We start from the raw sequence: 23,580 nt of genomic DNA on the forward strand, positions 1-23,580 counted from the left end.
TTAAATAATCCCTCGATGAGTTATGATCATTAAACTTAATTTGGAATACTAAAACACAAGTTTCCCTCCAGGCTCAGTAACAGTTGACTTTACAGCTTTCCAGACAGCCTTGTCCACTCTTAGAGAAACATCTGATTCTGTCAGCTACAGTACAGCACACTAAATGTTTTTATATTATTTAGATAATGGAAAAATCCGGTTAATCTGGCTTGAATATGAAGCCCCTTCACAAAACTGTGAGATTCTGGAGGGGGAAAGTATGTGTGAGATTTGAGATCTGTGAAGGCTCACAGACCTTGCAAGTAAGGGAAAATGTTCTGCAGTTTGGACAAGTCCATATTTATAACTTGAGGTTTTTTTTCTCATCAGCCTCAGGCTGTCCTTTATGAATGGAAAAGAGATTGTACCTTCTTATGAGATGTACTAACTACTCCCCAGCAAAGAAAATGGCTTAAAATAAAAATCTAGTACCATGCATGACAGCTCAGTTTTAAAACAAGCAAGGTGAACATAGAATTCCATTTAACAGTGTCCTCAGCTGTCAGTGTGCCACTGCCACTGAGCAGAAAGAAAACAAATTGGCAGTGACTGTCAGGTGTGACTGCCAGGTTCCTTGTTCTGAGTGCCCAAATGTTCTGTACTACCACGCACTAACCTGCTGGCAGTTTGCAACACCAAGGCACGACTGCATCAGGCTGTAGAAGTCTGTATTTAAAACTAAAGGGCAAGTTGTTTTTTTCCCTTTGAGAGCAGGTTTCCAGTGCTGTAGGAGCAGTGATCTGCATACATGTGACATAAGAGCTGAAATTGAGTTTAGTTGCCTTTTAGAAAACAAGCTTTCCAAAACTCAAACTATTTACTTTATGTAGAAGAAGGATAAGAGGAGATTTAATTATTGTCTAAAATTACCAGAACAGAGGGAAAAGCTTCTGACAGTTGCAGGTGGTTTTTGGTTTGTTTTTTTTTTTTTAAGTTTAGCACAGTGATGGTATAATAAGATCCATGACTTGGAAACTGGACCTAGATAAAGCAAACTGGAAGCAAGTCCCCTAGATTTTCACTGACAGGTCTAATTAACCATCTGGAATCTGATAGGTTTTTCCATCACCTGAACTTCCTAAATCAGTGCTTATATTCTTCCTAAAATTAATTATGTAGATCAAATGAAAGTCATGGGCTTGACACAAGAGATGATTGAATTAATTTCTTTGGCTTACTGTATAGAGTAGTTAGGCAATCAAAAGTCACTGCATTACACTACTGTCTTCTAAATTACTTCTATGATTGACTTAAATATCATTCTGGATTTATAAAAGGATAGAATATCAATTTTTATAATGATGCTGGCTAGAATTGATTGAAACTAGCTTAAAAAATACATTGTTTCATTTTTTTCCTTTGGTTTTATTAATAATTTTGCTAATATTTTGTATTTCTTGAAGGAATTTAAATAGTTGGGATGAAAAAAATCATTTTTGCTTGACCAATAGTAACAGAAACCACTCGGTTGTTGTAAGAAAGTTGCAGGAGAAGAGTAAAAATCCTCCAAACTCCCATAAACACCTTTCTCCTACATTTTTTTAGCAGTCCAGTGAGCTGGCCCAGAGAAGAGCCATGAAGATGATCAGAAGGCTGGAGCACCTCTCCTATAAGGATAGACTCTGGGGTGACATTATAGCTGCTTTTCAGTACATGAAGGGAGCCTACAGGAAAGCTGAAGAAGGACTTTTCATGATGGTGCCTAGTGACAGGAGTAGGGAAAGTGGTTTTAAGCTGAGGGAGAATAGGCTTAGACCAGATCTTAGGAAGAAATTCTTCAATACGAGGGTGGCTGAGACTTGAGAATATGTTGCCCAGAGTGGCTGTGGATGCCCCTTCCCTGGAGATGTTTAAGGACAGACTGGATGAGGCTTTGGGCAACCAAGTCATATTGATAGGTGTCCATGCCCATGGTGGTGGGGTTGGAGCAGATGATCTTTGAGGTCCCTTCCAACCTAAGCCATTCTATGAATACGCAATTGTGCTGAGCTATCAATGAAAAATAAATGTGCAAAGATTATTTCCCCCTCAAAACACAGGCAGCGGTTTGCCAGTCTTTCCTCTGCATAGATGTAGTAATTCCCTCTTTTATCTGAAGAGGTTTTCTTGATTATGAAATCTAAAAGGCTCATTACATGCTGTAACTTTTACTTTACAATCCCAGCATTGATGGGAACATGCAACTTAACCCCAAAATGAACCCAGTGAGCAACTTGACTTTGCATCACTTCAACGTTTTGGAAACTACCAGTAATAATGTGTGCAGCATTATGTTTGTGTTAGTCATGTTCTGCTTTAGTTGTAAAAAATCAAATCTTCACATATTATTAACATTCTTCAGGCTTTTAACTCAAACTCCCTTTAGTAACATCCAGCTTGATATACACCTAATAAACTGTCCCATCTGAAGTGGTTTATCAGCCCCAGTTTTACAGCTTGCTTGATTTTGGAAGACTTTATCGTGTCTCTTCAGAACATGTTGCAGTACTTGGGCCAGTTTCATTCCAGGACTAGGCAATGATCATCATACAATAAATATGCTAGACATGACTTTTGATTTCATAAACTAGTTAAAAAAAAAAAAAAAAAAAAAGGCACTTCACTTGGGAGAGTAACTTCTTAAACTGAAAGGGTAAATAAGTAAATAAACTGTTTTCATTTGCCTGAATGAAAAAAGTTAGTTCCAAAGGATTCTCAGTTGTACTCAGAATGTCCCATTTACATTTTCCATTTTCCCATTTTCCCATGAACTTTAACTCTTAATCCACTTCATGACTGAAAATTTTGGCACAGTTAAATAAATGCATAGTAAGCTCCACCTACAGCAGCCAGTTGCTAATTTCTGACTATAAGAGGAAACTCTCTGCATTCCATATCTGATTCAGAATTTGATTTTAGTAACACATGCTTTCTGAAGCAAAAAGAGTGAAAAATGAATAAAGCAAATTGAGACTATCTCAAGACAGAGAGAAATGCTATTAATTTCAGCGGGAGAGAGAGGCTTAGAGAGATGATAGTAATGCAAACAGGGACAGGGTGAAGCTCTTGGGTTTCCAGTCCAAACCTTTCAAACTCAATGCTCCAAAACAGAGTCCAAACTCTAAATTTAGGTGTCTAAAATTAAAATGGCCTAAGGGGTCAACCATCTGTATCTTCCAGTTAATTTAAGAGACAGTATAGTTACTTAGTTGTGTGAAAAAATAAATCACTGTCAACAGAACTCATGTCCTGAGTTTAAGGGCACAGGTTTAACATACACTCATTTTCTGGGCTCTATGCGTCCATCTTCCCCAGAGTTAAAAATTCTCCCTCACAGTTCATCACAGTATTCTCAATATCAAAAATCTTCTGGAACTAACAGAGCATGCTTATTCAGGCTAATCAAGTCAAATTCTTCTTTTTCCATGGACAGTAATACAACTGACTAACATATATTCATAAATGTTATTAAATTTGCCACTGAGTACCCCCTATATGCTCCCTTTCTTTTCAGTTAAGTGATCTATCAAGGGAAGAGTAAGGTACAATTCGACTGTGAACACAAACCATCCAAATATTCAGTAAACTACACCTGAGAATGATTGGAACTTGTAGAACAGCCACTGTTCAACAACAGGTTACCTTCTCTCTTCTCTTCTTTGGAGAAATTATTAATAGAACCATGAAACAGAAAGCTTTTTTTTTTGCCTTTCCCAAGCAAGAAAGAAACAGCCTCAGAGCCAGATTACGGAGACGGCATCCATGAAATCTACTTGGGACTTAATTTCTATCCTCTATGTGCCATGCAAAACACAATCCACTGTGCACTCTGTGTTTTACCTGCTTCTAGAAGATGAGGAGCTACTACACAACCTGGCTACAGCACCTGACTCTAGCTGAGGCTGAGAAGAGATGTGTTGTTAGTATTCAACATTTGCAAGTCAGCACCTGATGCATCCATCAATCAAGATGGTGATTATCGTAAGATTGTTTCACAAATATTCTTTGAGGCAGGAAACATTTTAATAATAAGAGATCTTAAGACAATAAGCCAATAACCACATAACCACTCAGCAGGATTCCAATTCCCCTTGATTTAGGCTTGATTTTCACCTGCCATTTTGTCTAATGCACTAAATTGTACACAACATCTATAAAGCATTCTGCCCACCATTAGGTAAGCATTACTACATTCTCTAATTTTGACTGGTGAAGTCACCTGGACAAGCTGTTACTATATCCCACAATTTTCACATTTCCTATGGTTGAACAACAAATCAATAAAAAGTTTTGGTACAGCTGTAACTGTCAACAAATGCTGACTCTCTCTTTATTTCTAAAATTGTACATGAATCCTTAGCAAAAAGTCACTGGCATCAAAACATTTTAAGAAACCTCATATTTAGATGCTTTACCACAACCAAGATAAACTATGTGCAATAGCTTAGTTAAAGCTGCATTTTGCTAAGAATAATGAGACTGTTTATTTGAAACAATAAATAGCCCATATGCTGCTTTGCTGACTGGTAATCCACACTGAAAATATCTCACATGAAAAATGGCTTCAGATCTGGGAGAGAAAAGGAGAGATGATTATGGTACTCATACCAGCACACTGCAGTGGTCCTAGAATTAAATTATGCTTTTTTTTTTGGGGGGGGGGGTGAGGGGGAAGGGGGAGGGAGAGGGGAAGGAAGAATAACAAAAGAGAGAATCATCCAATCCCCCTAAAACAACCAGCAAAACACCAATGGTGCAACATTTAAACTAACCCCAACAAAGTTAAAAAAACCAAAACCCACACCACATTGAAGACCAGGAAAAAAAAAAATCTTTGCATCATTTAGTCCCTAATAATCTCACTGGTTCACAAATCTTCTCCCTTGGGAAGTCAGCAAGGCCATAACTTCACTATATGCTACATTCCTACTCCATTTTCCGCTGCAAGATTAGGACAGACAACTGAAAGAGAAACCTCATGTTGAACAGCTAAACCAGGAAGCTATACTGTTCTACACATACACACACACAGAGGTATGTACATGTCAACATAAATACAGGCATGTACACATGTATGTAATTTATTCTACCCTAACTGTGTGTAAACCCCTGTGTAAGATAATACAGAGAAGACTTATCTTCTAGAGTGTGGGTTTTATCTTCATAGATTTGTAAAATACCAGGTTGGAAGGGACCTCAAGGATCATTTAATCCAACCTTTCAGGGTAAGAATATAATTTAAATGAGATGGTCCAGCAGCCTGTCAAGCTGGGCCTTGAAACTATCTAATGGAGGGGAATCTACCACCTCCCTTGGGAGTTTATTCCAATGTCTAGTAGGTCGAATAGTTACATAAACCATTACATTTTATTTCTCCAGGAGTTCCTGACCCCTTTTCGCCAACTGATTAAACTAAAAAGAAAATAAGTATTAGGACATCTCTTTTGGTTCTGCCATTGAAGCTGAGTAACTGCCTGAGAAGTACTTTCTGAATTTCCTATCAAATCAAACAGCAGAGATGCTTTTGATAAGCACTCTGGTAAGCTTGCATTCTGTGTCTGTTCTTTTGGTTTCAGTCAGCAGCACAGTTCTTGGAGCTGGCTAAAACATTCTCAATAAAATTTCATAAGTTAGCTGCAAAAAGGATGCTAAACCAACAGAAGAACATCAGACTCCACATTGTTTTCTCTTGGGAACACTGGACATACAGATAAAACAGTCAAATCAGCAGAACCAAAAGCTGAAGAAACTGTGCAATGGAAGAGCATGAGAAAATGAAGAAATTTCCTCATCTCCAAAGCTGTTCCTCCAAGTATTTTCTCCACTACATATCCTGAAATGCAGAAATAACCAGAGAATGTACCATGTTGCTTCTACAATGTAATCCAAGAAAGCCCATTAATACTTATTTCAAATACACATTTTACACAGAAGAAAAGTTTTTGAAATGCTAACAGTATGCAATGCTTTTGGACCCTGAAGTCCCCCAAATGCTTTCTGTTTCTGAGGTCCATTACCTCCAGATATGACATAACAGCCAGGCAGATTGCTGACTCTGGAAAGGGAAGGGAAATTTGACCCTTCCCCAATTCAGCAAAGGGACACCCTCACATTAACCATGCAGGAAGCATCAAAGAAAAGGTCAGCAATAAAAAGTTACATGCAAAGTTGGAAAGGAAAAAATAAGAATTCACAAGAAGAAAAACATTTTCTTGCTCTATAAAGCCATCTTCCTTTATTTTAAATTTTGCATGTTTCTACAATATACAGTAGATAGGGTATTCTTTTGCACAATTAAAGGACTGTAAAGCTACCTGAAGTTTGTCATGTGAAGTACTGCAGCACGTTAAGTTCCCACATTATATAAGACTTCAAATAGAGTAAACTCTGAAACTGTCATATGAGATGTAAAGTGACAGTCATATGCTGTCCCTCCTGTTTCAGCACCACTCCATGTTTGGAATCCTTTCCTACCAAGTAATCTTAGAAACTGAGTTCCTGTAAGAATGATGCAAAAGCTACGTATTCACATTAGTCAAGAGCAGAGATGATGACGAGGTGAATGAAGGTTTTCCCGATGGCACTCAGCATAGCTTTTAGCAAAAGTACATCAGTTGTGGGCATAGTGAAAAGAATAGTTTGAATTGCAAATACTAACAGGCAGTAGATAATTCTGTGCATGTCTGTGGGTGAATGTCCACAAGTGAATTTTGAACTCTCCAGCAGAAGACTGGTACTGTGCACTGAAAAGGCTGCTCATACATTGTCTTTCTGCACACTGTTTAGATTCAGGGGGGAAAAAACTTTCCAGAAAGAAGTCTCAGGGGGGAAAAAAAAAAAAAGTTCCAGGAAAGAAGGTAGCACAGATTGTAACTGCAGAAAAGACTCTGAAAAGTGAGGGAAAATCCTGGAGATCAGAGATGCATGGAGACAAATGAATGCAGAGGCTGCCCAGGGATCCTGGACAATGATGTCAGATTGGTAACTAAAAAGAGATGCACAGCAAAAAGCAGCACAACTTTCCACACAAGCTTCCCAAACCAGCAGTTGTCCCCTTGCAAGTGAGTGAGTATGCAAAATGAATCAAGTGCAATAAAAATGTAAATATAGTTAGTTCTAAAATAAACCTCAGAATGTAGCTCCACTATGCACTAGTTTTATCTCTCACCTCTTGACAGCTGTAACACTCAGTTTCCCATTAGTTCTCAGCATGCTGTGCCTTATGAAGACTGCTACCTATTTACAAAAGTTTAAGCAAATTTTATTCACCATTTACAAAACAAAAATAAAAAAGGAAAAGACTAAGAAACCAAGCTCCCTCAAACTGAAAAACGTTCAAACAATTCAACTTTTTAACTGCAGATCTCAAATGGGAGTTTTGCATTGCAATCACAAAAGCACTTTTGTTAGAAAATGGAAAACGTTCTTTAAATAGAGAACTTCATACTGCTAGTTGTTGCTACCTCCTGGAAAAATGCAGCCTACCCAATTTAAAAATGAAACACTAGTCTACAAGTGCAGTTCACAATTAATAACAAAAAAGTTATGAATCCATGGAAGGGTATCAAAGAATTACATTTTATTTAATGATTTCCATTTCATGTATCATGAAAGGAAACAGGCAGAACTATAAAAGCCTGGGCAAAAAAAGAGCATCTTAGTCTTATGGGAGTTCATTTTATGCTGAAAAGCCTCTCTAAAAAGGTTATAAATGCCATATTAATTTCATTAGGAAAGCTCCCATGGCATATTAATTTAGTTTCTGGCACTAGTATTGCGTCTTTTCAGATACACCCAATCTTAGGAGGTAATTTCATTAGCAGTAAAGATCTGAGAGAGGCAACCAAAATATTTTAAACAGATTGGTGACAATTCAGTTTGGAAGCATGCATGCTTATTAATAGACTATCCTTCTCTTCTAATTAACAACACACTGACAGAGGAGCTAGCAGGCTCTCTCATTGAAATTACGTTATCCTCAAGGCCTCTGTGTTTGCAAAGATTGCATGAACGGCTCTCAAGATTAATGACCTACTCCTTTATTGAAGGCAGATATTCATCTTCAGTGATCATATATAAACTGAAGCTGAGCATGAAATTTAACAGCTGTCTCATTTTATGATGCTAAGAAAGCCAACTTTTTTCCCCCAACCCACTGGACACAGTAGGTAATTCTGGATATAAAATATTTTAGTGCCAGTTTGTACAACAGCATTAGCAGCTTCTGGCATTAATTCTGTAACCTGACTTAGACATGCAGGCCTCTGAAGCTACCTCTGGTCTCATTTGTTAGCTCAGTTATCATACAAAAATAAATTATTTTCTCTTAGTCATGTTTTAAACCACACCAGGCTATTCATTCAACCTCACTACTAGTCATGAGAAAGGGAATACAAAGGAGCTTCTTTAAAGGACAAAGGTCCAACCTGTGTGATCAAAGCTGCTACTTTTTATGCATTCATGGTATTTATCTTTAAACCAGGAGCCGTTGTTTTTCTGTAAGGGATGTTATAGTCCAACTAGAGCTATAGATTTTTAAGTAGAAACTCCACCATCAGATTCTGTAGCTTGACTGGTATCAGGAGATCAGACCATAAAACCTCATAAATGTCCCAGTGGACTCAAATCTAATGAGTCACATCCTAGGCATCTCTTCATCAAAACACTAAATTCCCACTGAAGGCAACAACAGATGCAAAGTCTCTGAAGAATTTACCCATTAGTATATACAAACCACACTGGAATAAAAAAAGGTAACTTCTTAGCCCTGCTTCCCTGAACACTACAGCAAATTTTATTACTATTACTATATTTGCCCATTCTTTGGACAGTTTTTCTTAGGAGGTACTGAAAACACTTTTTTCAAAAAAATTGGTTTATGCCTTGTCATTCATTATTCACAGATCAATGTAAACCCTCTGGCTGGCAAGCATGGGATTGTAAGACAACATACATTTAGAGCAGTTGATCCAAAGTGGTAAGAATGAAATGTAACCATTTGCTAATGAAGTATTTTTGTATTTTTGCAGGAAAACAAATAATCTGAAAGTCAATTTCTTTAAACTACAATCAAAACTGGAAACAAAGCTAATAAACATGATAGGTGTTACTAAACTGGAACCCTTTTAAACACAAAAGGGTAAGAACAGATGGAAAAGAAAGGCCTTAGTATTTCTGAGCACACTGGATTCTTAGACAAGGATGGGTGGAAATATGGCATGAATGGTAGCTTCCTTTCAACAGATGCCTTTCTGCAGGGAAGCCACAGTAGCACATCTGATCAACTAGCTTGCTCGGATTAGGAACTTGTTCAACTGACCTGGTGCACTCTGGGGTTCCCAAAACAAGAGAGATACGCATCTGCTGGAGTGGGTCCAGAGAAGGGTCACAGAGATGATCAGAGGGCTGGAACACCTCTCCTGTGAAGACAGGCTGAGAGAACTGGGGCAGTTCAGCCTGGAGAAGAGAAAGCTTTGGACAGACCTTATAGCTACATTTCAACATGTGAAGTGGACCAACAGGAATGTTGGGGAAGGACTGTTTAGAAGGGCTTAGGATAAGGGCCAGTGGTTTGAAACTGGGAGCAGGGCAGCTTCAGGTTGGACATAAGGAAGTTCTTTACAATGAGAGTGGTAAAATACTGGAACAGGGATATCATTGAGGCCCCATCCCTGGAGACATTCAAGATCAGACTTGATGTGGCCCTGGGCAGCCTGAAAGAGCATGTGAGCTCTGAGTTAAAAATAAAAGGCTTTTTAGCCTATGTGTGCTGGCATGAAATAGTACCTTTCAAATTACAAATTCTCTCCAAAAAGTATTGTAATTATGAACTGCAATGTTCACTTGAATGCCCTAAAATGAACAAGTATTTTCTCAGCTAGTCAATTCCTCCAATTGAGGAATTGTTACATTGGAGGAAAAAAAAGCAGCAGGAGTGCCTAGCAGAGACATGACAATACAAAAGCGAAGACTACACAATCACAGGTTCAGTCTTAAGCAGACATGTCTAGGGGATAGGAAACTGATTATTGTTATAAATTAGACCAAAAAACCAACCAAACAACAACACATACACCCCTCCCCCCCAAAAAAAAACACCAAACCAAACACCACCACCACCCCCGCCAAGGAAAAAAAAAAACCACAAGGGTTTGCAACTGATACACAGCTCTACTTTTTTTTCAGGTAGAGAATCAATATTTTGAATCGGGGTTTTACAGATTGACTATTAATGAAGTTGCAACTTTATCTGGCAGCTTAATCATCAGGATAAGAATAAAGTTTTTGAAAGTGCTTCATATGACCTAGAAGCCTAAGTCTCATTAAAAGAAGTTATATGATCTCTTAAGTACCTGTAGTCAGCTTTTCAAGAGAGTCAAGAATCATAGAATCAGTCAGGGTTGGAAGGGACCACAAGGATCATCTAGTTCCAACCCCCCTGCATTGGACAGGGACACCCCACACTAGATCCAGCTGGCCAGAGCCTCATCCAGTCTGGTCTTTAACACCTCCAGGGATGGGGCCCCAACCACCTCCCTGGACAACTCATGCCAGGGCTTCACCGCTCTCATGGTGAAGAACTTCCTCACGTCCATTCCCCTAGTCCTGTCACTATCTGATATCCTAAGAAGTCCCTCCCCAACCTTCTTGTGAGCCCCCTTCAGATACTGGAAGGCCACAATAAGGTCACCTCGGAGCATTCTTTTCTCCAGACTGAAGAAGCTTTGGAAGTTTTTAAAACAATTCTCTCTGCATAGGTTACTGATATTATAAAGTATTTCATTTTAGCCTCAAAAAAATGTAGAATAATCTCAATGATTAACACACAAAACTTAAATGTCCCGCTGCAAAGACCTACCAAACCACTGAACCTCAGAGCTGCAGTCTGCTGTCTGTTTCATTTGTGCAACTTTGTCACAACCTGTGACATTTATGTACATAAGAAGATGTGTTCCAGAAGAACACATTACTTTGTTTGTGAACTATCAGCAACATATTTAAAAGGAAACCTGCTCATTTTTAACAGTAATATCTTTCCTGTAATACCATGAAATCCTACTAACTTTTTCTGTAAATACAACAAACCCTCATCTTATTTAACATGCATTATATGCAGTGACCCAAATTAACAGTGCAAAGCTTGAAGAAAAGGACTGTTAGATCTACAAATATGTAACATCCCCAGATTTCAGCCAAACAAACAGCAGGAACACGCAACGCAGAAGCAGCACCACATATGATTTGTAACTCGCTCCATCCAGATATTTTATTAAATGGGTGATACGCTTTTATCTTACCTGGCTGCTCAGGAATTGATTACAAAAATAAATCTTTAAAACACAACTTTTCCGGCAAACTACTGTACAAACAGCTACCTCCCTCCAGGTGGTGTTTTTAAAATAAGTATTTTCCCTCTTTGTCAATAGTTTATTCTTCTAGAACATGTGCATGGAAATCTTCAGCTACATTTTTATCAGCCTTTTCCTTGAAAAACACTAATAGCCCCTGATAACTATATTCATATTGTACTTTCATATATACACAGTTACTGCTTTTCATTTGCTTTGTGACTTAAGCTGGAGGATCAAATAAAGGTCACATTTTGCACAAACATCTGTACAGAAAATCAAGTTCTGCTTTGGCGTTTTTAACCTTCATAATACTAGCAAACTCCATTCTTACTGTTGCATTTAAGGAAAAAATTAAATGGATCATGTTAGTGTTCATTATCTCAAATTATACAATTATAATTAACACTACTTTAAATTTCTCATGGTGTGGTGATAAAAACAAATAAGATAATCACAACCTACCATAATGAGAGCTTCGCTTACTAGTTTTTCATCAAGCTCTCGGGATCTGACTGCACCACACTGAACTATTTACAAAATTACCACCTCTTAAGACCACGAAATTCACTGTACAACACTGGGAAGGTAAAGGTTTCCTGGAAATTTACTTTTTTTTTTTTTTTTTTTTCTCTCTCTCTTTTCTCTAAACATTCCTGGAGTCATATCCAAGAAAAATAGGGCTTGTGGATAAAACATCGCCATGATCTCACACCTATATGGGAAATTATTCTGTATAGTTAAATCTTGCTCCACTTTAAAAGTAAATACAGTAACATCAGTTCAAGTAGCATAAAATAGATGTTTTGTTGTGGTGGTTGGTTGGGTTTTTTTCCACATAGATACAAGCCATGAGAAGTGTTTTAAAACATCTGGGACTTAATCTGAAGCAATCTGGTAGCAAAAGATTTTGTTTTCCAAGTGTGAAAAGAGTAAGAACCTACTTGTTGACAATTCACTGTTCTAACATTTCAGCTTAAAATGTATTTTACTGCTACAACTATTTCCTCTGAGGTGATCTTCAGCAACGAAATCAGAATTCTACAACTGAAATGCTATTTTCTAGCATTATTTTAGGTCCATTTCAGTGGTTTAGTGAAGGTGGATTGTTTGAGTTTGTTTTTTTAAAACTCCAAACCTTTTTTCTCCAGTTCCCAAGGACTGAGACAGCATGACTCCCAAGGAATTTGTCACAGAGTAATTTTCTCCTCCATTGGTAAGTCTCAGATTTGTTGAAGAAAAATGTTGACAGAAGGCATATATATACAAGTTGTTATAGCTTCTATTAAGATAGTAATTGGAGTAAGAACAGTCATAGGAACATACAGAATGAAAATCATGTCCTCTACCAACCTCTTACTCACAAAAATAAGGTATATTTTAATGGAGATAAACTCTATTAAGAAATTCAGAGAAGGGTATTTAATATTTTTTTTTTGTTAGCTGTAAATGCACATTTAATGACAACCAGTTGGCTTCACAGTTATCTTCTCTCATGAGTGCATATTCCCCTATATACACTGAACAAGAATATATTTTATATTAAATGAGATGCACATGAAATGGAAACTAACAAGTCAAAAGCTCCCATTTTCATGTAAAGTGTCTTTTAGGAGACACAACTGGAAGAAGGAAAATTATAATGGCTTTGTTTCTCAAATGTTATATCAAAGCAAGTCAAGAGATTATCAGCTAGATGCAGCCATCTCATCAACTCCAGATACTTACAACTGAGCTGCTCAGGTATGAATATTCATCTCCTGTGGCAGCAAAAGGCAATGATTTATATTTCCATGTTAATTGAGGTCTGCACTTCACTAATGCAACATTTTGTGCTCATAAGGGCTTCTCTCAAGCACCTGATCTGCATTAGCACTGAGAGAGAGCAGCCAAGTTAGCAGTACCTCAACTAGGTACACGTTCATCAGGTTTGCCAGTGTGACTACATATTGCTTATCTGCTGAAATGAGCATATCATCCTTCGGCGGTCAGAGCGCTACCAGGCCTGCAGATAAGCAATTCATCATATCAGTGCAGCACATGTGCCAGTAAATCAGCACCGTAAGCCTTGCTTCAAAGATTCCCCCATCTGTAACAAGTAATGAACAGTTTGCAGCATGTGTTTATAATAACAAATAAAATCAGTTCAAAAAGACTTGGAGCCCATTGCAAAATTGTTAATTTCCCAGTGGTAAGTCCTGAGATTCACTTTCCAACACGTTAGCCCCTGTTTGACCCATTCACCTTTGCCAGTTACAGGAACTCTCCCTTTGAAGGGTAGAGGAATTAAGAAAAGGATTTGGGATTGATTAAGCGATAGAAAACTGCTATCTCCTGTTACAAAGGTGATGTAGACCAGAGAGAGAAAACATAACAATGATTACCGTTACAAACAATATAGGCCTAGACTTCATAGTGCCACTCTTTCTTCTGCACATATTTTTATCTATCAATGCCAGAAGAAATTTTCAACATCACAGAATTATAAAAATGTAGACTGTTGCCCAGGAGATATTACAGATGTCTACATGGGACTTCTTCAAGAGCCTCCATTACTGAAGGAGGAGAAAAGAAACTGTGTAACCTTCACAGAATATTGGGCTTTTTTTCACAGCCTTTAGTTTCCTCCTATTCTTGACATGAATTGACATCCTTTTATTAATCCAGATTAAATTCTGCTTTGAGTATTTGCAGACTGCTTATATACTACAGAACACCTATCTTTATATTTCCTGCTCAAAACCATTATAGAGTCCTTGTCTATTAAGCATCCTGAGCTTGGAATGTCAGAGCAGTGAGCTACAACTATGATTACAGAGTACAGGAGAGAAAGAAAACCAGTAAAGTCCTTCTAGATGCCTCCCAGCATTATTTATATGAGTACAAACCCCACTTTTCTAACTTATTTGAAACTTTGCCTCCAGGTGTTTAACACTGAACAGAACAGAGGAACTCTGCTGTAACACAAACATGCAAAAAAAACTTCAATTATAAACTGATAGATGTGAGTTCTGTATATCTGAGGTCCTAAAATACTGAAGAAGCCTGAAGAAACAAACAGTCTATTGCTAAGAAACATAGCTTCTACAGGACCTGTCATTCCAAGCATTCCTCATCCACTAAAAGTCATCCCCAACTACTACAGGACTCAAAAAGCCCATTCTTTCTGCTCTGGTTTGAGCTAGAACAAATTAGTTCTGTTCAGTGATTTTACTTTTCAGCTCATTCTCTTCCAAGTAACTGCAATTCCTCAAGTTAACAGCACATTTTTGCAAACAGAGTCTGCTTCTGGAAGTGACGATGATAATGTTGCTAGTTAGAACCAAGGGCTGGCTCGTGAAAAGGCTATTGCTTATAAAAAGCTGCACCTGCAGGCAGGAGCAGACAGGACCAGTAATACTAAACTGACCATCAAAGTTTTCCATTCCATATACATCATAGCCTGTACAAAACTGAGGGATCACAAGGATCAAGCTTTCTCTTCTTCAGTGGCTGACATCCAAAGAGGACTATGTTTTGCCTTTGATCCCAATCCACATGTTCCTGATTCCAGCTTGTGAATCCCCTTCCCCTTTGCCTGCCCACAGCATCACTGCCAACAGGCAGGTTGGGTTCAATATTGATTTTGTATATTTTTTTAATTATTATTATTAAAGCTGTTTTAGTTTTCATTTCATAACTCTCCCTTATTCCTTTTCTCCTCCCCTTCTGGGAAGGGAGAGGGGTTAACAGAGAGTATCTGTCATTCATTTAGTGGTCAGCTCTGCCCTAACCCTTGACACCTTCATGTGGTTCTTTCAACACAAAATAAACATCACTTAAAGCCCAATATTACAATATCTGATTTTTATCTCTATCTACTATGGTATCAAAACTATACATAAGAAGCTGTGAGAGTAACTCACAAGACCTCGAATCCTTGTGGCCAACTGTCACTCAGACCTAGAGCTTCCCCCAAATGATGTGGCATTAACATGCCCTTCCATGATTTTTGTTTCAAGTTCTGCTTTTATGATTATTGATAAAGCAAAAATGAAAATTATATAAAGCACTTTAGCCATTGTGATTTTTGTTTTAAATTCCATTTTTCAGGTTAACCTCACAAATTCTGAATTTAATCCACAGCTTGTAAAGGCTCAGCCATTCCCACTACTCACAGTTAATGAAAGTGTTATTACTTTGCAATGACAATTTCTTAACAGCAAACTGCCTCCACTTACAAGACTGCAGACACTGTATCAGCCTGACTTGATTTAATGTCATCCTTGTGGCCTCCTCTGGGAGATTACTACATTATATGTTATTTCTGTTAATTTGTGTTGAAAGGAAGTTCCTCTCCAGCTCTTAGTTGAATTTGTAGAACTGATGAACACATGATACTCCCTGAATCCTTCCCACATGTGAGCTTTTATCAACAGGTTGTATACTATTTGTTATTTCTGTTGGAATGATGTAAACCTGCCCTCCCTTTAATTCACCTGGACTTTTCCTGAGACAAAGACGTAAAGTTACCTAGAGAGTCAGGGGAGGTGATTTCACTGCTTCATAGTTAATTACAATTTGCTAAATCAATGCTTTCTTTACACTAAAATAATCTTTTCACAATGTTATTCAATACATCTGTATGTCCTACTTTTTCTGGAATTGACAATGTAACAGCTCTAAGACTTAAAATAGAAACTACTGGGATATTAAGTATTCTCAGGTGAGATATGGGCAGGTTTCTGGTAAGGGATGGTAGAGCTGAGATTGTGTTCCTGACACATCCACCTGCAACACTGTGGTCTGGGTTCTCTTGTCAGGTGCATTATTCTGACTCAAGTGTGGCGGCATAACCTCTACCTAAGTGCAGAGTTTGACAGACTGTTTTTACTCCTGTTTGCTGCTCAGTACAGTCTGAATCTAATAAACTAAAGGTAAACACCATCAAGAATCTGTCGTTTGCACTGATCTCAGTGCTAACAGGGAAACTATTTAACACAGGACAAAAGCTCCTTTGCAGTATCTTGGAAATTTTGGAGGCAATGTAAGTGTTTACAGAAAAATTTAATGAGTATATAGCTAGACAGACACATCTGGGATCACACTCTCCATGTCTTTGCTTAGCAATTTCCAATAGAGCTTAAGTATCTGATAAAGTCACTTACCAGTAACAGAGAAACAACTCACTGCAACCAATAGACAGAGTCAGGGACTGCTCCTCACACTTTTTTTCTTGTTGCAACAGATCTCAAAAGACATGGAAAATGCTACTCAAGATATCACCTGCTAGAGATCTTATTTGGCATTCTTATAATCATGATTTGCATAGTTCAAGACAGATACAACCCTTTACAATGGCTCCCATAGTTCTACCATTACTGTGCTTTGGCTGTCTATTCTGACACTGCCTGTGGGACACAGTCATAGACCTTCTTTGCTGGAAGAGTGCTTTTGAAGAAAATCGTACTTATTGTGCTAGAAAGTAATTGCAATAGAACAAAGCAAAGTAAACAACAAAGATCAACACTGTAAGAAAAGTCTTTACTCCAATGTCCTCACTCTTGAGATGAGAAGTAGCCCAGGGAGTAATTGAATTATCAGTCACACATTTAATGTTTTGACAGTACCAATACAATAACCTTAACCTGGCCTGCTGTGTAACACAGAGCAAAGGAATTTGTTCAATATATTTTTTCCATCAGGAATATAACATCCTCAGAGTTTCGTTCCTTTTAAGGTGTTCAAATACAAAAGACAGAAAACCAGATTTTTTTTTCATTCAGATTTCCTAATAGGCAATTATTATTTTACTAGTTTCTATGGTACTATCACCATGGCAGCTAGCCATTTAAATGACAGGCATTAGAACATGACTCTGATAACATCATAGCAATAACCTAGAAATATATTACATCTTCTGGTCATATGCAGCAGACCTCAGAATTAGAAATGTGATATTTCAAGCGTCTAATTAAAGAACAAGTCCTCAGTGTTCCTTACTCTAATTCTGAAAACAATAGTGGAAATATAACCATTGTGACAAACAAGAGAATCAAAATTCTTTCACAGCTGCTCAGTTTCTACATGGGTTTTGACCTTTCTTTGATTAACTAGTCAAAGCATATGATTACTCAGCAGATTCTAAGAGAATGTGCACTGTACAGCACCATGTATCCACAAACCACTGAAAAATAAAAATGGCTTCTTTAGCCTTGTATAAAGAAGAAGATACTTTGTTCCCTGTACAGGTTAAATGATATTGAAGCCTCACATACAAGTCTTAAGTCATGATCAGACAGCATTACTCAAGATTCTTACTGATCAATTTTTCAGCTTACAGTGTGAAACAGCAATTTTAATAAATGTATCATTAAGCATTTACAGATATTATCATTCTGGAAAAAACTTAAGTATTAAAAAAACTTTCAGGAATAGTAATCCTCTCTTTCTTCTACAAATTACATAAGAAATCACTTTTTCAAACTATCTTAGAACAAATTCATAATTTTGTCCAGAGATATCTGTTTTTCTTTTCAAAATTAAAGTGTATTTAAAAAAGATGAGAGACTCTAAAATATTAAATGACCTTACTAAGCCTTTTAATAAAAACAAGTAAGCAATCTCAAGAATTTCTCTATTTCAAGCCTAAAGCTTTGCCAAGGGTCCATCCAAGAAATATGAAATAAGGTAAATACAGATAACATGAGTAATATTCTTCATTAAAACCCTACAGCAAAGCACTATGACTAAAAATCAGTGGCTAAAATAGCCAGCACTGAACCGAGAAGAATAAAAATCAGAAGTAAACTGAGAGTGAGATGAAATAGGTCACAATTAGCTTTGTCTCCTGAAACTACTTTAAATTAGAAATACTCAACACAGAAGCAGTTATGCTAGAACAATACAAAAATAGAACTATAAGTCAAATCTTTCAGATCTCCAGTATCTCCATGTTTATTAGATTCAGAGTTTTTCCACTCTTGGATCAGTAGTTAAGAAAGGATAGCTAAACAAAAAGACCAGAAGATACTGGGCGGCAAAACAGTTGTATTGTTACATTTACACGCATACACTAACTAATCTGCCTTTGAAATAAAACCAATTAGTTACTGTCAAGGATTTGAGAACAGTTCTGTCATCTTATCTGTGGACACTTTCTCAATTTCTCAAGCTTTGTCTCGGGAAACTAACAATAAAGAAATACAGCAAGATGCAGTGGAAAATCTGCACAACTTGAACTGGTAAACTTGTACTCTTGCATAAGACTCCGCTCAGATCATCTAAGAGGCCGGGTTCACCTCCCAGTTTGTTCACTAGAGCACCACCTATTAATGTGTTCAGAAGGTGTAGATACCATTTATCTTTGTGCTTCAGTCTAAATATCTATGAATGCCTTTGCATGGCTGTACAGTGGTTATCCACTATAAATGAACCTGTAGACTTCAAGAATCTTCAGTAACAACGAAAAAGCCTTTTCTACCTCTTTCAGTCTTCAATTTAATAACAGTTGGACTTGATATTTTAAGGGCTTCCATTTCCTTAATTAAAAGTTTATTTGTTTCTTAATAGGAGTCCCAAGATACTTTATTAAATTCAAGGCAAAAGGAGATTTGGATTTCATAACATTTCTGGGAATGCAGAATACGTTAAACAGAAGGAAACATCATTAAACAGCAAGACCTGAGGTCTAGACAATTTAGTGACAAATATTCTACTAGTTTCCTTAGTCCTTTCCCTCTTTCAGCTCCAACTTTCTCTCTAGCAATACACAACTACACAGGCACATGCTAGTGTTGCTCTCCTCCTAGTAATGCTGTGTCTAAAGGCAAAAATGAGATAAATAATAATATGTAACAAGATGATATACAGATTTTCAAATTTCTTAAAGGTCTATACAGTAAATAAAAAAATAATACCTGCCTTTCCCCCCCAAATAACAGATACAATAACAAAGAACTCGTAGAAGATTCCAAACTGCATGAAAAAGCCACAGTGATTAGATTTAAAACTTGTAGGTTCAACTTAAAATTTGATGTTACACATACTGGCTAGTTAAAACATTGATTCCCTTATTTTTCAGTAAGTAATACAAAGAGCAACTATGGCAACAACAAGCATAATGGTTGCACTGGTAAGATGTGAGTCAACGTTCATATGCTTCCATGCAAACAGCTTTACAAAATTCCTGACCTGGAGTCCCTCTCATTGGAAGTCTCTTCAGTCTCTGGCCTTTCTACTAAGTCTGCTAGCATCACAGTAAGGGAGACGTGCCAGAAGCAACGAAAGACGCAAAGGTAGGCTTGCTATGAAAAGACTAAGTACCTTGAACCTGCTCATTTCACATGTGCTTGGAGCCTGTAACACCCAACCACTATTTGAATTTGTGCTGGTAAATCAAGACCAAAATATTTTAGATCACATCTGAAAAAAAACCTACTGTTTTCAAAACCAGGCACATTATGATTAAGCAAATGATCAGGGGTTTTTTAAACTATACAGATAGCAATTCATTAGTCTGGCTAGCTGATCCCTACCTAGCCTCACTCTCTTGACAGTTACTATATTATACATCAATTAAGCTCTCCTGAAGATGACTGACATTCTTGTAGAAAAATATAATATCATAAAAGAGCAAGATTCACAAAAACATCATTTCTGTTCCACGTCATGCCATCATTTCTGCTGTGTGGGCAGTACTCAACCCACACTGGTTCTATATTCCACACCACAATCAATGGTACAGCTTGAGCAAAAGCACACAGGCTTGCAACAGAAAGTACCCCAGAGGCATTGTTTTTCAGCTACATTCCAGATTCTAGTGGGGAAACTCCAGCTTGCCCGTGTGAGCAGCACATGTGCACCTGGACAAAATCTGGTCCACATCCATAGAAGGGAGACCATTTAGTTGATTCACACCAACAGCAGAAAACAGAGTGGGATCCAGCCTCAACAGCTATGACACTTAGATTTTAGTAATAGATTATAAATAACAAAACAGTATTTTTCCTACCAACAGCATTTTCAGTTCCAGAAGCTTAATATACTTTGCTTTAAATCTGTGCCATAGCAACCTTTTTTTAAAGTCAATGTCATTTGTAAGGACTGAGTTAAAAATGTGGGCCAAATTTATCACACGTTAGTTTCCTTTAGATATAGAGCTCAGAACACTGACTGTATGTTATCCTAGACATGAGCCAAGTTATGTATGTTGCATGCAACAACACATTTTAAACCAGTCCTTTGCAAAATACTTGCCCTGATCATCAGTTTCAAGTATTTGTGTGAGATGCTGAAGGTCAAATGAAAGTGTGAAAGGTGTCTTTCTGTTTACATTAAATTGATACCTGTATGCTAGAAATTGTAGCACTATTCAGGCCTAGGGAGAGAAACCTCAAGAGTTTATCAAAATGTGACAGCATTACAGTTCATCAATTTAAAGGCGCATCTAAGGGACAACAGAAGAAAACCATTCCCTCTTGCAGTGTGGGGCTATGTATGCCCATGGAGCCATGACTATCACTCCGGGTGCGTGATACCGACCACTGAGGAGGAACTTACTGTGACAGAACTACAGCAAAAGTAAGCAAAAATTTATTTTTTTTATTTTCAGCACTGGCTCACGAGGGGCTTTGCATCTTTACGTCAGACAGATACTTAACGAGCCTCTAGAAAGAGCTTAGAACAGACATATTCCTACAACCTCCAGGGTATGCGTAGGGGTAGTGAGCTTTTTAAATTTAGATTATGTAAGGTCGTGTGCCTCACTGCATTATGCTTTATATCCACGTTATATGTCACTGCACTGTATTGCACCCTGTGAACTCCAAATGCTCATCATTCACACGGATCCTGACAGGCTCCCTTTTGTAGTTCTGTCAGAGAGCAAATACCATATATACATTTAATATTTATCAGAATGAGGTCAGTCCCCCAAATGTCCTGACAGGGTCCAGGAATGGCAGAAGACGATACCACCTGCCCAAACCGGCCTCTTGCCCGAGCAGCACCGGACCACCCGGCCAGGCAGCTGGCTGCCTTGATCAGGTAAAGCCGCGAATGCAGGAGCGAAGCTCAGGCGATCGTCTGCAATGCAGAAGCCCTTCCCGGAGCTCATCAATGAGCAGGGGGAGACGGGGCGGGGGCAAAGCCGGCAGACCTGCCCGCATCCCCACCACAACAACCCAAGGCACGGCGCGGGAGACGTTTCTAAAAGCCCGGTTTTGCCCTTACCAGCTCCGGCGAGGGCTTTGCCCTCCGGCTGCCCGCAGCTCGGCACAGCGGGAACTTCTGCAGCCGGGGCGGAGCGGGCAGCCCGCAGGCAAGGACACCACTGCGTGTCGGGCCCACCTGCGCTGAAGAGCACTGGCCCGTCCACCGCACCGACCAGCCCCTACCGTGCTCCCAGACAGAAGAGAGGAGGAGGGAGCAGCAGCTCTTACCTGCTCCCGCTGCTCCTCCCGCAAGCCCTTACTAACCGAGCTCCATCTTCCTCCGGCCGGGGAGGCGGGGGGGAAGGGGGGGTGGGAAATTAACCCAGCGCCGCCGTCCCCCCCAGCTGCCGCTTTCCGTCACCGCTGTCCCCCCGCCCGCGCTGCCCGGCGGAGCGGCCGCCTCTCGCCCGCCCTGCAGACAGCACCGGCAGACAGAAACCGAGACCCACCTCCCGCCACCGCCTCCTTCCCATGAAGTCACCGGCCGCAAGGCCCTCCCCTCGGCGGCCCGCGGCGGCCCGGCGAGCCGCGCTCCGCCCCGCCCCCGCGGCAGCGGGCCCCGCCGCGGCCCGGAGTAGCCCCGCACGGGCGGCGCCTCCCCGCCGCTCTCGCCGGCCTTCTTCGCAAGCTCGACCTCGCCGTGTCCAGCCGCAGAAAGAGGCGGAAGAAACGGGCGTCAGAGCACGGCCCGGGAAGATGGGCCGCAGCCGCCCCGGCACAACGCGCGCTCAGCCGCCCTGCGCGGTCCCACAGCAGCGGGAGACGGAAAGACCCGCTTCCTTTCGGAATCCATCCTGGCTCTGTCAGCGACCATTGCCTAGTCGTGCCCTCTACAAAGAGGGTTTGCCACTCCAAGTTACTGCTTTCCATGTGCCTTATGTTTTGATACTTGATGTTAGCTGCGCAAGGGATGACAGTAAAGTGTACTTCAGCGTACAGCAACTTCTCAAATAACCTGGTTCTAGCTACTTCACTAGGCACACGGCTGTCTTCTCAGTTGGTTAAAACTGCCTCTTTCATTTAAAATCTAGTTTTACTGGACAAGTGGAAAAGGAAATGGATCAACGAATGAACCACTAACACTGGACATTCCTTTTATCCACTATGACAAAAACAGAAACATGCAAGATCAAGTATGAGGCAAGATACGTGGGGTAGAAGGAAAAAAATACATAAATCACAGAAGAAAAGCCTTCTATCTAGAAACACTGAGAATTCTCACCTGAAATCAGCCTACTACAGATGACACATGATCAGTGACAGATAAAGCAACATTAAATCCCTAAAGAAACACATATAATGACGTTTTGTTTACATGTGTTGCACTGACACAAGTTTTGCAGAAAAAGCATTTTCGAATCATAAGCAAGTGAGGTTTGATAGGGAAGAAAATCAGATCAGTTGCTTTAAATTTTAGTTTTCTGCTAACCCCCCAACATCAGTTCAGAATGTTGTTGAAACCTCCAAAAGAATTTCACCTAATCTTTGAAAAATATTTCCTTTTGCAGCTCATGAGGACAGAAATTAAAACATTTGAAAAAAGTTTTGTTGCTGATATTAATCACTGCAAATCATCATTCATCATCACTGCAAATCATCATTCATAAACTTGGATTTATTATGCAGTATATTGCAGTCATAAAATAGGCAGTTGACAATTTATGAACTCAGTTTTTCTCTTTTTCGAAGTTTTCTTTTTTCTTTTTATGATAAACTTTATATATACACACACACATATTCTGAACTTTTATATAATACATAATGGTGCTGTGCTTACTTCCACCCCCCAAAAAAAACCCAACAAACCAACAAAAGTGTGGAGACAACAGAATTGATACTTACTCAGGAATCACATATATCCTTAGAGAGAAGAAACATTTCAATTAGAAATAGGGCTAAAATCACCAAAGTTCAGGTATAAAGAAAGTTAATTTTCCTAGTTTAGGTCCAGATCCTCTCACCTTGCTTTAAATTCCTTGTTCCCCATAGTTGTTTTACCTTGGCTATGTATCCTTGGCTCT

The 23,580-nt window shown here is 39.0% G+C and overlaps 1 protein-coding gene across 4 annotated transcripts in view; it reads right to left on the bottom strand.

Moving 5' to 3' along the window:
• OTUD7A (OTU deubiquitinase 7A) overlaps window positions 1-21,976 on the bottom strand; it is a 104,610-nt gene extending 82,634 nt beyond the window's left edge. For all 4 annotated transcript variants that reach the window (XM_054169028.1, XM_054169027.1, XM_054169029.1 and 1 more), the window contains exon 1: window positions 21,788-21,976. The gene's annotated coding sequence lies outside the window, so the exon portion shown is untranslated. The remainder of the gene's footprint in view (window positions 1-21,787) is intronic.
• Window positions 21,977-23,580: the final 1,604 nt, after the last annotated feature.

Source organism: Dryobates pubescens, chromosome 17, assembly GCF_014839835.1.
Source record: "Dryobates pubescens isolate bDryPub1 chromosome 17, bDryPub1.pri, whole genome shotgun sequence".
Taxonomy (NCBI): domain Eukaryota; kingdom Metazoa; phylum Chordata; class Aves; order Piciformes; family Picidae; genus Dryobates; species Dryobates pubescens.